General features: G+C 40.7%; 1 long non-coding RNA gene across 1 annotated transcript in view; it reads left to right on the top strand.

Annotated features, from left to right (window-relative positions):
• LOC114017200 (uncharacterized) overlaps positions 1–13662 on the top strand; it is a 203452-nt gene that overhangs the window by 137943 nt on the left and 51847 nt on the right. Inside the window, exon 8 of the long non-coding RNA XR_003562101.2 lies at positions 467–629. This is a non-coding gene — a long non-coding RNA (uncharacterized LOC114017200). The remainder of the gene's footprint in view (positions 1–466; positions 630–13662) is intronic.

Raw genomic sequence — 13662 nt, 5'->3', positions numbered from 1 at the left:
TTCACCCTTCAGAGCTCTCTCACTGCTTGGGTGGAAAGTATGATGGATGGACAAAGTTTGCAGAAAGATACAATCGGTTCTTGGCTAGCTGAGAGGGAGGCTCTAACCTCTGAGTCCCTGGAGAGGTTTTTGAGTCAACCCTATTATCCTCGTAAGGCTGTAACAGTTGCAAGGAGTGTTGATCCTTTCATCCTGCAGCTTTAACATTGTTACTGTGAAGAGCTCTGCAAATACTTGAGACAAAACTGACCTTTGGGCTTGGAAAAGCCTGGGGGTTCTGGACTTTCTTGATTGCAGGAAAAAGTGTGAAAGAAAAGTCAGCATTGGTTTGATAGATTGGTCTGTCAATCTAGCTTTTTAAAGATCACCTTGGAAAAAACAGTCAAACAAATCAGCTGGTCTGGAAGAAGCACGTGCTGAAACTCCATAAAGAGAAAACTTTTGCATAAACTTTTTTTCTTTGCAGGTCATCTGAAGTAGCAGGAAACAAATGGAAGAGAAGGGTCTTGGAAAGTGAGAGCGTTTCTGAACCTGCCCAACATGCATTCCCTTCGTGCCAGCTCACGCCCGATCTGTCTTTCCTTCAATCTTATTCCTTTCTGTTTCAGAAGATACTGTTCCAGAGACAGGTGAGCTTGCTTTTCTTGGTACTCCTAATCTGTAACAGTTCATAAGAACTTAAGAAATATGTTGGTGGTTAGTGGTGAGGTTTGGATTTGTTTTTCGCCTAGTATTTGGAGTTATTTCTTTATAAAAATTGTGGTCAGTTTGCAACTTTTTGGAAGTTTACAGGTATCCTGATTGATGCTTCCTTGAGATGTGTTATAGCAAAGCTAAATAATCACAAACAGTATGTAATGAATGTGCAGGGTATTTCCACTCTGGGAATTAAAAATCTTTTGAGTTCATTTATGGTAGATGCTGCAGTGTAACCACCTGGTGGAGTCATTGCAAGGCCTGGTTAATGGTAGAGATTTTTATGCCAGAATTTGTTACTTCAGTATCTTGCACACTGTTCTGTGGTGGAAATGTTTCACAGGCCATAAAGCTGTCCCTTCTGCCAGCTGCAACTTTTGAAAAATCATAGCTTGCTGCAGCCTTGATTCTGCTGTTGCTAGAGGATGCATCCCACATTTCAGATATGTTTAGGTGTTGCAGGTCCATTGAAAATGTGTGGCCTATAATGAGGGCCCTGTTAAAACTAGTGTGTATTTGGAGTCTATCTGTTTGGTGTGACCCTCAGCACAAAGTATAGTACCTAAGCAGAACAGCAGTGAAATTACTTGGTGGCTTTTTGATAGCTTGGCTAAGAAACAAAACACCCTTTTGCTGAAGATGTGTATGCAGATGCCAAGCTCTCTTCTAAGCTTTGGAGGATTAAACAATAGGTGAGGTGGAAATGGTCTTCCTCTCCCCACCCTTTCAAAATGAGGTATTTTGACTGGGACAGATACACTTCTTGTATAACTAAACATGATGTGCTGAGTCTCAGTGAGAAGGATGCTTTAAATAAAGTAGTGTTTCATAGAAAAGATTAATTTCTTATAGGCAAAAAGCAAAGCTTCCTGAAAGAACCGTGATGTTGATCCGATTCCATTACTTTCAAGTTTTTGATGCCTGCTGAAGCGTAATGTTGCCTCAGAAGCAAAAGGAAGGGACTTTTTCACAGATTGTAAAGAAGTTGTGACATTTCTCAGATTCATAATAGTTTTTCAGAAGTTCCAACATTAACTCTTTTATGCTATCATACATCTGAACTGAAAAACCCTTTTGTTCCCTATGCCAATTATCTTTTTAGGGTTGATCAACCGCTACAGTTTGTGTATACCACATGCTCTCAGCTCCTAGGAATTTAACTTTGCTATACTCTGTCTGTACAAAAATATTTAGCTTAGCCTTTCCTGGTTTTAATCATTGTCTTTTGCTCAATGTAATGGATTTTGCAGTAGCATAGCTGATATTAATGCCATTAAAACACTTAAGTAGAGAGGAGCTGATATTCCAGAAAGTGTTTGAGTTAGCTGAGAAGTGAGGCTGATATTTTACCCTTCTAGTAATAGAATAGAGATATGCTATTTCGTTGCAGGTTCAGTAGTAATTATTTACACTGATGAATAGAGAAATGGAGCAAAACGTTCTGCTCCAGGCTTTTACTGTAACTTGTTTGAGGCTGAGCAGAATAACTAAAGTTTCTTTTTCATGAAGAAGAACGCAGATGAGGTGACAAAATGTGACTGGGGAATAAGGTTGTGACAAGACCGATCTGTGAGGAAACCAGCAGAAACCAGGATAGGATGTTCCCCAGAGGGCCAACCAGTGCAGCTGTGCTGGCTTCTGAAGGCATGAGTCTGTGCAGGAGGTGTGATGATCTGGCCCTAGGCTACTGAAATGTGTTATTAAAAGAATGATCCTTATTTCCTTCTTTCATGAGAAAGGCATTCTTCTACAGAAATTTCTGTTGCTTTGATGTCAGAAAACAGGGTTGTTTTGAGTAGTGCTGATATTTAGTATCCCAAAGAGTCTGTTGTAATGAACAGGTGAGGCTTTTACGTGCTTCCAGGGGAAACTTGATGAGTGGGAGAATGTGGAGGAGGAAGAGTGCTGCTCCTTCCTCAGGCAAGTCAGGTGTTGCTGCTTTGGCTTTGGGAAGTGATGTTGCATGGGGCCACAGACTGAGGCACAGGGATGCTCAAGCTAGCGGAGCTCTGCGGTATAGAAGCGGAGAAGCAGTGTGCAGCTACGTGAAGAACTCTCCGCAGAGCTTACTGGGTTTTGTGTGGATTTCTATGGCTCTGCTAATACCTGGGCTTCAATGCGCTGCTTTGTGGATGAAGAAGATCACTGCTAACACTGAGGTCAGGCTGGGAGATTTCAAATCTCTGTTTCCTCTGGCAGAGTACAGAAGAGAGTGCTGTGACCACTGCATGCTCTAGGTTGTGTCACCTGTTGCACTGTGTGAACCCTGCAGATGTCTGTGCACGTACCTCACACCGTGCTCAGCAGCAAATTGTTACTGATGCCAATTAGAGGATCAAAGAGGGACAAAGTACTGTTATGGATCAGATATATGTCTAAAACCTCAGAATCGAGGAAAACATGAATAGCTCATCCAAGGTCAGTATCACGTATCAGCTAAGCTGTGTGTCAGTGGAGCTTTAATCTTGGTATTTTTTTCCCAGAATATGCATAAAATTGAAAAAAGCAGATGATAATGCATGATGACTTGACTTATTGAAAGCCAAGAGGAGACTGAGTAATTTCAGTATGAATCCACACTACTGAAGAGACAACACCACAATATTGAGTCAAATTAAGAAATGTCAAGAGGGTAAACGAAGGGGTAATGAATTGTAGTTTTAGAAATGACTATATTTTTAAATGGGTATGGGGGTTTTGTGTTGCGGTTTCGTGTTTGGTTCTTGTTTGGGTTTTTTGTTTGTTTGTTTTCTGGTTTTTTTTTTTCTTGGAGTAGCTGCATCAGACACTTGGGACAAAGCAGATGAAAGATGAGTACATATTAAGACTAGAATAGCAAATAAAGGAAATTTCCCAGTAATGTTCTATTGCATCTTCCAGTATATCCTTGTGGAATGCAGTACTCGGGTGGTCTCAAGAGCATGCAATGGCATGGAAGAGAAAACTCATGAAAAGAAAGGAAAGTTCAAGAACAAGAACTGAGAAAAGAAGATGATAGATATATGAAAGAAAGTGTTCTTTATAGAAAGTAAAGTAGGAATTGGTAGTCAAATTTTGGTAATGTTAACTGCTCGTAAGACAGACACAACTCCCAGTAACCCCCCGAACAGCAAGTTCCAAGAAATACTCTTTATACAGCTTGTAATGTGGTAAGGCTAAGAGTCATGCTGTAACTAAATACTGCAATAAAGGAGGGATTACCAGAAAAGCAAATATTGTCATGCTTCATGTATAAGCCAAGTGCCTAAGTGCTGGGGTTTTATATGAAACATTCCTTGAACAAGCTATTCCCCTTTATCTACCGCAAGGTTTCTGAAGGGAAATACTCTGTTAGATGACATCGAGGGTTTGTGCCATGCTCATGTTATACTGCCCTAACTAGTTATGGCTCGGTCATTAAATGCAGCAGAATCTTACCAGAGTCTGTGACCCCAAATGTCGCCAAACAGCCTGCTGTCTTCAGAGAAGAGCGAAACACCTCATGTTGCCTCTAGGATGCTCAGCTAGATGTAACATCGCTGACAGATTATATCAACTTCTATGATCCTTATTTTGTTTCCTTTGATCTCTCCTAACAAAGTACAGTTTGTTTAAAACAACTGAAGCCATTAATTCTCTTTTTTTTTTTTTTTTTGTGCAAACCTATATGCTGCCTTTAGTGGCTGCTGGTGGAAATAAGCCTAGGATTGCTTTAAAGTTTTATATACTAAAAGAACTGTTTTGAAACTTGATTCCTTTCTAATTAAAATGAAATCTGAACCCATGTGAGGTTTTTGATAATTTCAGCCTTTGTTGCAAGAGCAGTTCTACATGAGTGAAGTTCTTTTATCTCAGGAACTCACTGCTATTGTACCATTTTATGTTCTAGCTGCTAATTTCACCCCACACTGTCTCATTGACTTCAGTGGGAATTTTCCTTGAACAAGAATTAAATAGTCTTTGGAATTAGTTCCCCCATGAATTCAGAATATTAGATATCGGCTCAGGTTATGTTACATGCTGGCAATTTTCCACCTGTTAAAATTCTTGGAACACATGCAATAAAATGTCTTCAAGCTTGATAAGAAAAGTTACATGTGGTTTGAATTGTCTGCAGAAGTCTAGGAGTTTGCTTGGAGTTTGTGAAGGCTGCTCTGAGGTTCTCTTACAGGAAAGGAAATTTCTGTACAGAGCTCCTTATTTCACTACTGCCAATTCTGCATTACTTTGGAGTTATGCACTTAAATAAAGAGAAATGACTTTTTCTTATGGTAAATAATGAGTAAATTATAAAGACAAGAGCATAAAAAAAACCCCCAAACACCAAAACCCCACAGCTCAGCATGGGGTTCTTACCTTGAAAGAAGACCCAGAATATTTTATTTACATGCTTGGGTTTGCATGTACGGTGAAAGAGAGAAAATTTAAGCAGCATATGCGTAATTGAGGATGGGATTGTTATTAGTTGTGCAAAATTGAAGGAATACATCTTCAAATGACTCTGTTCCTGCATGTGAAAGCAAACTTTGGCATTTGAAAGACTTTTAATCTTCCTTGGCTGTTCTAGATGTGCTTATCTGTCCTTGTGCTAGCTTTAAGCATACACTTACAGGGACATTGTAACAGGCTTAACAAGGGACCACTGGATTTTTTTTCTTTAGTTTTTCTAATTCTCAGGCAAAGTGGTTGATTGGAAATAATTGCCATTTGCCTTGATCCTGCCTGTGAAGGCTGTTTCCAAATACTTTTCCCATTTTTTTAATCCCACTTTTTTTTTTTAAGGCATCTTCCTTGTAATCAAATATTTTTGACAAGATGTGGATGATTTTGTTACTAATTCAGTACTCTTCATCCATAAAAAATGTATTTATTAAATACTCATTTTTGACTCTGTATTAGCAAATAGGCTGGAGGTCCACACATGTCAATACTGGATACATAAACTTCACAGGTTCTGCTGATTAAGAGGAGCTTATAAGAATCTTCTACACTGAAGTTGTTTGTTTAATGTTTTCTAGCTGAACACCTTATATATAGTGTACCCTTGTGAACGGACATTCTTTTAGACAACGAGAAATATATCTTTGGGATATGTTTGGTTTCCAGAAATCATCAGTTCTATGGGTGTGTTTACTATTTTTTGTAACTGTATGGTACAATATATGTGGATGTTGTGCTCAAGAGATAGATCATGTACTCTGAAAGCATACTATAACTACATTGTCTCTAAAATGCTTTAAGTAATTTGCCTGGATGGATTTAATAACTCCCCCACCCCCACCCCTTCTTTTATCCTTGCTACTATTTGAAACTGCTACAGGTAAATCTCTCCCTTAGAACTGGGTGAAAGCCAGGGGCAAGATCTTCAGCTAGAATAGATCGGTGCAGTTTGTCTCATTTCTCAGGAAAACCTTGTCTTTGCCCTTCTGATGATCTCATTCTTGAAGAAATGTCTGCTTCTCCGAACAGCCTTGCTCCCCTGAGATGCTCGTGGAGTCTGGCAGGTCTATAGCCTGGCTTCCAGCACACTAATGACCTTTATCTTTTTTGTGTGTATCCGTGTCCCACCTCCACACTGGGCAATATGGTTATTTTTTATTTGCCTAAATCTTTGCTAAGATCACATCCTTGTTTTAACAAGTAGAAGCACCAAGTACTAACACAGAAGTGAGGCTGAAGTTTCACCTGTGGGATTCCTTTACTGGGCAGTGTGGTAGTAGAAGCATTGTTTGTTCTAGCTCGGAAATTCTGTACAAGATACACTTTAGCAGTAAATAATACAACAGTACCTATTTTTATTTTAAAGTAAGCATAACAAATTGTTACTTTCTTATTTAGTTCTTCATTAGTGAAGTGGCTAGAGACTCCAGTATGAGTTTGTTCAAGTGATGCTGAATGCAAGCATGCAAACCTGGGTTTTGGCATATTACGTCTGATACAATTGTGAGTGAAAATACTTTCTTACTGGAAAAGATAGGGCGTTGAAGATAGTGCATCGCAAAAATGCCTTTATTGTTACAGAGCATGTGATGAACTAGGTGATGTGTGCAAACAAGTGGGAGAAATGTTGTGATCCACTGATGCTCAGAAAACAATTATTTTTAGGATAGACTGTTTTCCCTCTTCCTTTGTAGTATGAGCTGATCTAATTTATCATCCCAAGCTCTCAGGTACAAATCTGGGGAACAGATACTGCCACCATGGAAACTAAATTTTCAGAAGAAGCTGCATGATCTCAGCAGCTGGCACATAATGAAAATACTAAATAATGTGGAAGCTTTCAGTTAGCAATTCTGCAGGGCAATTTCTGGTTGTTTGGGTTGTTGCTTGCGCAGGACCTTGCTGTCCATATGCGATGTTTCTCATGATGGAGAAAAGATTGAAGAGAAAGATGAAATGTCAAGGTTTTTTATGTCTAGTATCTAGTTTGCTGTTTCCAAATATTGTAGAGTAACTGTCATCATTTTTTAATGAATAATGTTATTGCTTAAGGTCAGCATAAGTCCTCAATGCAATTAAATGATTTTGGAGTGAAATACTAAATTCAGCATGACTTGAGGATGTGTGTGTAGGGGAAAAAAATGGATTGTTGATATTTATTGCTGTTATTTATCAAGGAAGGGTGTTTTCTGACACACTTAAAGTTATTTTTACTATTGTTCTATAAACCTGCTTCAAGGAAGGTATTTATGTGACAGATTCGTGATGAGTGTGCTCCAGGTAGGTCCACTTTCTGATTGAATGTGAACTAGGGAAGAATTGTCCCTTTGCTTACTCGATCATGTAGGCTTATTGCCTGAGAGAGAAAGCAAGGGATTTAGTCCCAGCCTCAGAGCACAGCAGAACTTTTTTTGTAATGAAATGACTCTATGGAAAAGTTTTGAATCATTGACCTAGGAAACAATGAAGCAGCCTTTTTGTAAAAGGTTATGGGATTTGCTGAATTGGAATAGCATGCTATTCCAATGGAAATATTGCAGCTTGGTTTAATCTCTGAGCACTGTGGTGGGTGTATGACACTTCCTGAATGAGTGCTGGTGGTTTTTGAACAAATTAAGTAGAAGTGTGTTTATGTGCTTCTTGGTGTTATGTGCTGCTAGCAAGCGTCCAAAACAAGTGATAGTATGACTCTGTACTTGTGGGACTAAGGCTTCTGCTAATAATGTCCAATTTAAACTACCGCCTGTTGGAGTTATCTATTTCCACAGCTTTTTCAGGCTTTGACAGGGAGATCACAAAAACAGTATAGATATTAAAAGGGCATCCTAGACATAGTTTAATAAGTGCTGATGTTTGTCATTTGGTCAAAAAAACCTCTTGGTGTGACAGAAGCAAGCCTGTATTTGATGGTTGAGGCTTAAGCAATTAATACAAAATTCATGTGTGTTTTAGGAGCTCTTGAGGTGGGCATATTTTGAAAAGTAACTTTTCCAAGTACATAGTGCTCAGATAAAGTCAGTATTTTATGAATCTTCCTCTCATAGACATTTTTCCTTTACATTCTGAAGCAGCTATCAGAAAATAAAGAAAACTTTTGAGCCAGAACACTCGATATATGCATAGCGTTACTTTTTTATTTACCATGCTCTCTCCCCTTGAGAAAGCCCTGAGCAGGACAAGAGAGAAATTGTCTAAATGTCAGAAATCTTATAGTCTGTCCCAAAAATATGTGTTTTTTCTGGGCTTTGCATAATGATGCTTATGAAGTGAAACTCAACATGGGCACGCAATTCTGATATTGCACTTCTCAATCCGTTTGACTGTTGCTATTACATCCAGAGCTGATCTAAGAGCAATTGAGCCTTAAAGGATATACCAGCTGGAATAAGGGCAGGCAGGGTATTCTTGCTGCAGCTGAAAACAGGTCCAGCAGTGGCACAGCATCTTGCTTTGGTGGAGGGCTGATCTCTGCTGGGTTGCCAGAGTCAGCCTGATGAGACTGTGGTAGTAAGCAAGAAATTCAGCTTGCTCTCACGTGGCTTTGTTAGGCTGCTGTGTGGAGGACTGCTAGATAGCTGTGTTCTGTCAAGCAGAACCAGTTGGAATATTAAGAGGAACAGTGTTGACCCTTGGTTAGAGGTAGGGAACAGACAATTTGAAAAGAATGGTCAGAAAAATATAGATGGCCACCCTGCCTCTTCCATGCTCCCTCTCCCAGCTACCCCACTGTCATCTTTTGTTGGTAATGGGCTTTTCTGTTCCCTGCCGCCACACGCACGTGTGCACGCACCCCCCCACACACACATACCCCCTCCCAACACCCCCCTCTTCCCCCCCCCCCCCGCCCCGGTCTTTTCTCTGGTCTGTTATTCTTGCAAAAACACATGTCCTGAAATTGCATTTGTGACTGTCTCTCCCCCACACTTCCCCAGCACTGGTGTGATGCATCACAAGGGAAAGTGTTATTAAATGTGTTGCTGGCTACTTAATACTTCTAAATTGTGGCTGTGCATGTTGTTGACCTGCACAGTAGTGCTTAAATTGTACAAATTATAGCATGGCTAGGGAGCTAAAACCCTCATAGTGCCAAGTGTTCAGGAAGCTTCTCATCTTTGTAAGAATTTGGTGAGCTATTCAAGAAGAATAGCATAATGGATCATCTAGATTTAACAAGTTCATTGTAAACAAGTGGCAAATAATGTGAACAGATCAGCCTGGCCACTTCTGCTTTGCAATAGAAGGAAGTACTGCTGGTGCTTGCAGTGTCATCATGGTGTTGGTGACGATGGTTGAGAACTTCAGGCCTTGTTCTTTTTGTGTTCCCTGAGGAGACCTCCGTTCACCAGGCTTGATGGAAAACTGGATTTAACTACTGAAGTATGGGCTCATTTTAGGTGACCTATGACTCTGGGCTGGGGTTGCAGTCTGCTGCCTTCCCCTGTGGTGGTCCCATGATGCTGACCATCCCCTGGCCTCCATCTGCACAGGCAGGCTCATAGCCCTGGGCTACACTGCCACATGGACCTCTGCTCCAGAGACAGGGTCCAGGGTGAGGTGGTGGCTGATAGCTCAGCGTCAGTAACCTGTCACCACTGTCTGCACCCATGTGTTAGCCACCTCGGACGGTGTTCTGGGTGCCACTTCTTCTCCATGGCCATGTAAGGAAAGGTGGTTGCAGGCTTCTAGCAGAGGAAGCAGGAATTAAGTGGTACTGATTTATTAAAAAAAAAAAAAAATAAAATTGTAGTTTTAGACAACTGTGATACATGACCTCATTTATAGTCTACCAGTAAAGCAGAGAATATCACTCCCTTCTTTTCCAAAAGCAGTTTGGCTACAAAGAGGCTGTGACTTGCTGATGAAGTGGATTTTGCTAAGCAACCAAAGAGCTTGAAGTTCAGCTAGTTTAGCCTGAACCAGTCGTATCACACTCCTGCATCCCAGTGGCACCCTGTGAGTGGATCACTTCAGCGGAAACAGTTTCATGTGTCTAAAAGCAGCGTCCCTCTGTCACAACACAGAACAGCACAGAGTTCTTGCATCTTAAAGGCCTTTAAAAGCACAGAGATGATGTTACATGTTTTGGGCTGTAGAACTTCTTTTTGATATCTCAGTTCTTTATGATGCTTCTGTATTTGGAGCAGACAGGGAATAGATATCTGTGATCTTTTCTCTGGTCAATACCGCTAATGCTGACTGTAAGAGTACCAGTGAAATATTTCTTTAGTCTTGCTCTGATTCCCCTTCCCTCTTTGTTTTCCCTTGTGCACTTGGGGAAAACATGTTTAAAAAACAGTTTTCTAAAAGCATCTAATCTTTTGTACAGCACTGGTTATGTTACAATCTAGCTTTTATTAGGCGAAAAACCCAAGTTATAACTTTTTAGTATAAGAAGCAAGTGACTTAGTGGTGAGAGCTAGCTATCTCCTAAAATGCCTTGGGTTTGTCTTTGAAAATATCCTTGAGAGAAGAGAAAGAGATAGCTATAAAAAAAAAAAATAAAAAAAAAAATTGCAAGATGAATGAGTGTGTGGTGCTGGTGGGGACAGCTGCTCTTTCTCTGTATGTGTGCACGTAAATTGGGGTAGAAAGTGAGTCTGGACTGTGGCAAATTATGATTAAATAAAGTGCCCTTCTGGTTATTTCAAATGCAAAAAAAATTCATTGCTTTGTTGATTTACGATGATTAATGTTTTCTTTATCTCTGGGTTGTTTTTTTTTCTTGGTTGGGTTTTGTTTGGTTTAGGTGGGGTTTTTTTTGAGGCTGCATGGTCAGAAGACCAGGCATTCACAGCTCCTTACTGATTCTAACTAGGGCTGAAAGATGATTTGAATGTTGTGACTTTTTGTGCCCCATTGTTTCTCCTTGTGCTCTGGTGGAAAAAGAATTACAAGTATTCCAATTCTCGATAACACCTCTGGTTGTTCTCTTAGTCTCTGAGTATGCTGCTGGGGTTGGAGATGGAAATGCCAATGACCGGCTGACAGCCCAGTGTAAGATTAATGCTCATCATTTTATGAGGTAATGGCTATAAACAGTACAATCTGGTTCTTTAGAACAAGACTGAAGTATTAAATTGTAAAACCGCAGACATATAGTAATAAAGAATTATGAACAAAGAAAAGATTTAAAGGTTTGGCTGTATTGTAGTTTGTTTACGGTAACCGAACAGCGAGAAACATGTGTGATTAGCTGATCAATGAGAGGCTGTTACCGTGTTTTATATAGTCTTGTCCCTGTGATAATGACATTGGGGATGTAATTGGTTCTTTAGTTTGCTCAATACTATACATATTTGAATCAATAAATAGGATTTAGCTTTGCTAAATATAGATTGGGATTATGGAGCAGTGCTAGCACTGACTTTATGTATTGCTTCAGCATTTTAGTGAACAAGAATGGCTTTGTTTCACACAAGTGTGCTACTTCTCTCACTGGTGAAAAATATGGGCAAGTAAAAATGTAACTAGTAGGCTGATGAGAGGAATAAAGGGGATGCTGGAAGAAATTGTGGAATTTGAATTACTGTCAAAAGAGTGGATTTTAAGTCATTCTGAACTGCTATTGTAATTCAGCTGCAGTGGCCCTACATGGCTCCTGGTTACAGCTGCCACCACTGCTGGGTCACAGGCACCCGGGTTTTCTGTCTGCTACCTCCTCTGGCTCCAGAGCATACCTTCTCCCCTACCGGCTGTTTTTGTCACTGGGTAGCTGTCGACCCGGGTGCATTAAGCACTCACTGCCTTCTTACTGACATGATACCTGATAAAGTGACAAGGGGAGGCTCCCCTGGCTGGTGGCCATGCTCTTGCCTGTGTTGCTCCTTGGTCACTGGGAGGTGTTCCGTAGGAGTGACAATCTGTGGCACCTCACAGGCATCGCGTTTAAAGTTGTCTCACGGTAGGTGTGTAAACTTTTCACAGAGAAAAAAATCAACAACCATAACAGAAGAATAAGAAAGTTTCACTGTTTGGGGTGGTTTGGGTTATTTTTTCCTAGCCTATATGAAAACAAGCAGCCTGAGCCCAAACAACTGAGTGTTTATATGTGCTGCATATTACAGCTCCATAGTAGCTTGAATGATCTTTCCTTGAAGGAGTCGAGTATTGAAAGCTACTTGTTTTCTGGGGGTATCTAGTCCTGGAAAAGCTTTTCCAATTGCCCTGAACTTATGCACAGAAAATCTTCCTGATCTCCCTCTGCTGACAGTGTGTTAGGCATTGGTCTTGGACATTCAGAAATCTCTGTATGATTACCACTGTGTGAAGGGAGAGAGCAGAAACTCTGTGGGTATGTTGTTCTACAGGTTCTTCCATGCACAGAAAAATCTTCCCTAAGAGAAGTTCTTCATAGCTGCAACTGAAGGATCATGAGCAAGCAGCTGCAAGGTGACCATTCAGGGGTGGAGGTGTGTGTGACCAAAGCTAGCCCAGTGGTGCAAGCCATGTGAAATGTATGTAATCCTGGTGTTTGGGCTTTTTGGCTTTACAGTCAGGAAAGCAGACCCTGCCACTCCAGTTGAATGAAGGAAAAAATATTTGTTGTCTGTCTTATGTGGGTTTTGTGTAGTTGTGGGGTTTTTTCTTCTTTTTCTTTTCCTCCCGTTAGATTTTCTTTGCCTTGTCACTATTGTTTCTCCTCTGGAACATTAAGTATTTGGAGATCAGGCTTACCTGAGCACAGATGCTGACAGTTTTGTTGCAATAAAACTGTGCTAGTGCCCTTGTCATAAATCACAGCCACTAATTTGAGACTTAAATTACAACTATGTCTTATGAATTGCCCTGTACAATTAAAGTGCAATATAAATACCTGCCATGGATTTTAATAAGCAGCGTAGTCACAGGACTGCTAACTATCAGCTGGCTGCTGTTGGGATGGTAGGTTTTTTTTACTGCTATTAAATATAGTGAGCAATATGGCTAGTGTCTGTTGTTAGAAGGAACACCAGCATTGCCACCGGCGCCGCTGTTTGGCTGGAAGTGTACCATTGTCTCTCCTGAGGAAGGGGATGTTTATGAGAAAGTAAGGCATACTGTAGACAGTAGAAATACTCTGTCTGTCAGGGGCTGACACCTCCTAGAACAGTCACAATAACAGCAGAGCTCAGTGCTAAATAAACTCTCGGTAAACCAAAGAGAAGTTCTACCTAGAAAATCACTGCCAAGGTCATGTCCTGGCTGCTGAGCTAGCGTACGTAGTGAGTCGGACTCTGGTAATTGGATTTGGTGAAACTCTGAGTCTGGTGCAGTGTCTCACACTATGCTAATGCTTGAACTTCTTGGTATGTGTTTCACTGCAAGTGATGCTGCTGACTGCCCTGTGGGTGGGGGTAGATGGTCAAGGCGGAGGTGTGGGTGAAACAGCAGATACTAGACTTCTGCAATTCACTAAATGGATAAGATGCTAGGGTTTCCAGGCATAGGGCATTGAATTTAACAGTCAGGAATGCATTCACAGCTAGAAAGATTTGGTGGCAAACCCAAAGTCTGCTATTGGTTAGAAGAGGGGCTCTGCACATTGACCACTTGTGAAAACCAGTACCA

Source organism: Falco cherrug, chromosome 13 (genome assembly GCF_023634085.1).
Source record: "Falco cherrug isolate bFalChe1 chromosome 13, bFalChe1.pri, whole genome shotgun sequence".
Classification (NCBI taxonomy): Eukaryota; Metazoa; Chordata; class Aves; order Falconiformes; family Falconidae; genus Falco; species Falco cherrug.
Note: the sequence above shows the minus strand (reverse complement) of the source record. Positions and strands in the feature narration are given on the sequence as shown.